A 3,244-nucleotide genomic window follows, 5' to 3' on the forward strand; every position below is an offset into this window, starting at 1 on the left:
GCTATGTTGGCCAGACTGACCTTGAACTCTTGAACTCCTGGCCTCAAGTGATCCTACCACCTTGACATCCCAAAGTGCTAGGTTTACCAGATATCAGCCAATGTGCTTGCCCTCTAAAGTCTAGAAAATAACTAAAGTCTAAAAAATAACTAGATTGGGCATATCAAATTTGAAGACTTTTAAGATCAGGATTACAAATGGACTCATAGAATTGGGGAACTAGAGAGGGCTTAGAGGCCATCTTCTTAATTTTCTCATTTTATGAGAGTCATTCAGTTTATTCATCTGGTAAATGAAGCACTAACTGGTTCTTAGAGATGCCATGTTAGTGAGATACTGCTCCTGCTTTCAAGATGGCTTATGTTCAAATAGTCATTGAGCGTGCTATCTCTCTTCTAGGCTCCCAGATGAGACTCGGTGCTGTCTTTTGAGTTTTCTTTCTCTGAATTCTCTCACACATTCTTCTTTGTTCTCACTGTCACCACCCTAACCCAAGTTCAGTTAAGGCAAAGAAAGAGCTGAGCATTGTGGCTCATGCCTGTAATAACAGCACTTTGGGAGGCCAACTCGGGAGGATCGCTTGAGGTCAGGAGTTCGAGACCAGCCTGAGCAACACAAGACCCCATTTCTACAAAAAACTAAAAAGATAAAAAAAATTAGCTGGGCATGGTGGTGTACGCCTGTGGTCCTAGCTACTTGGGAGGCTGAGGCAAGAGGATTGATCAAACTCCTGAGCTCAAGACTGCAGTGAGCTATAAGCATGCCACTGCACTCCAGCCTGGGTGACAGAGCAAGACCCTTTCTAAAAAAAGGAAAAAGGAAAAAAAAAAAAAAGCAAGGAAAGAGTATTCTAGGAAGTGGTTAAGGATTTGTTTATTTGCTTATGTTATAAAGTAGGGTTTCAGAAGTCACAGTTGAATCTACATAAGAAACCTGTAATGGCTGCTTTAATTAGAACAAATTCTATGTTTAGCTTTTCAGTCCATCATAATCACTTCCTACCTTAGCAGTTCAATCTTATTTCCTATGGGAACAAGGTCACAGCCTTGTCTTCCAGTCAGGGTTGTCTTTTCATCCATAGACTACCTATGTCATAACCCAAAGCCTCCTTCCCCTACCTGGAGCACTGGCTTTCTGTCCTTCTATTTAGCTATATCATACCCCATATTTAAGGTTTATATTTTTCATAAAGTACCATAAAGAAAATGGACACCTGGAATTACCTTGCTAGAACTCTGGGGAATTGATTCCTCTGGCAACCATGGGTTGGGCACCCACCTTCTGCTGGGCCAGGGAGTAGGTTCCCTGAGAATTTTTTACTTTGGGACAGCGAGAGAGGTTGGGGTGATCTCCCCCAAGTGGTTAAAGATTTAAGTCTAAACTCAGTAACATAGTATACATATTGCCTGCCCTTAGAGAGAGCTGGCTAGTAGTGAGAGAAAGCGAAACTACCATACTGAAAGCAACAGAAACAAGGTTTGTGAAGACTCCTAACAAGGATTGGGCCCATGGTTGCAGCTGTTACGAAGGCTCGCCTCTGCAGCCTTTCTTGGTGCTTGATTGTAAATCCTCTTGGATTTCATGAGCCAATAATTCCCCTCTGTATTTAGGTTTATTTGAGTTGAGTTTCTGTTATTTTCAAATAAAATACAATCGCACAGGTGGTTAGAGGCAGAATTAGAACCAGAAGGCAGATCTGATTGCCAATTAATAGCTTTGCCAACAAACAATGCTGCTATCCGTCAGAAACAAGGACTCAACCTGGTCTTCTCCTTTGTTTTTGTTTTTTTTTTAATTTCCACTAACATAGTGCTGGGAGCAAAGTAAACACTGAATAAAGAGTTGATGGGCTATTATAAATGTATACAGTGCACTGTTACAGAGCGAACACTGTCTTGAGTCAGAAGAGCTAGGTTTGAGACTTGCATCTTCAACTGACTTCCTCTATGATCTAGGCAAGTAAATCGCAATCTCAGATGTATAATTCCTCACTGTAAAATGGAGAGAATGATAGTCCTCTCCATCTTATGGGATTATGGAAAGGTTAAAATGACATTATTTAGGTAAAAACTTTTTAAACTATAGATGAATTAACAACCACAAACGTATAATCGTAGTAGTTATAGGAAACTGAACCGAGCGTATGCTAAGAACAATATACTTTGGAAGGTTTTTTTAAAGAACTGATTCTGATATTTGACTAGGATCTTAACATCTTAACCCTTCAAATGTCCATTGTTTCCTTAAACTCAACACCTCCAGACAGAATGGATTGTCTTCAAACCTCTGCCTCCATTTCCCACCCCTCAAATCTCTTCTCCACGCTGCTTTTAAAACTGCTTTCTTAAAAGCAAACTTGATCACAGTTCTGCCCTGTTTAGTATCCTTCAGTGTTTCCTTCTTGCCTTAAAGATAAAATTTAAATTTTCGTTTGGCATTCACAAAGAACTAAATTTAGGTCTCTCGGGATACTTGGAGGGAAAACAAATGATTGGGGTCTGGTTTACACAGAACTTTGGTTTCTCAGAGGCCGTTTGGCTGCCCACCTGGCGTTTGGTTTCCCTCTCTTGGCCCACCCACCCTGTGAGGTATGCAAGCTGGGGGGACTGGAACAGGCAGAGTGAGGAAAGCCAGGTGCTATCCAGGCCTCACCTGCAAGGTTGTCATCATCCTGTCCATGTCTCTCTCTCTTACCACTGCCTCATATCCAGCTATTCTTACCCCATGCTCAGTTATTCTGAAATTAAGATGCCTGAATGTTTCATGCCTTCTTGTGCCTCTGTGTGTTGGTTCAGACTGTTTTTGTCTGTCTCGAACTCACTTCCTTCCATACCTCTCTCACCTGGCTGAATCGTTCATGACTGCCTTCTACGTTAGACCATAAGGTAGTTGAAGACAGGACTAGCGTCCCCGATTTCTGTATTCTTAAAATAGAAATGTTTATTGAATAACTGAATAAATATAAATGAATGAATTTTATTAATAGAAACTCATTCCTACAGAACTCTCCTAGAAAGATACCGAAGCCTGAGCCTGGGCAATAGTGAGAGCCTGTCTCTGTAAAAAATAGAAGAATTAGGCGAGCATGGTGGCACGTGCCTGTAGTCCCAGCTACTCAGGAGTCTCAGTCAGGAGGATCGCTTGAGCCCACGAGTTTGAGGTTGCAGTGAGCTACCATGGCGCCACTGCACTCTAGCCCAGGCAACAGAGTGAGACCCTGTCTCACAAATAAATAAATAAATAA

This window comes from Propithecus coquereli, unplaced genomic scaffold (genome assembly GCF_000956105.1).
Source record: "Propithecus coquereli isolate 6110/MARCELLA unplaced genomic scaffold, Pcoq_1.0 Scaffold5, whole genome shotgun sequence".
NCBI lineage: Eukaryota > Metazoa > Chordata > Mammalia > Primates > Indriidae > Propithecus > Propithecus coquereli.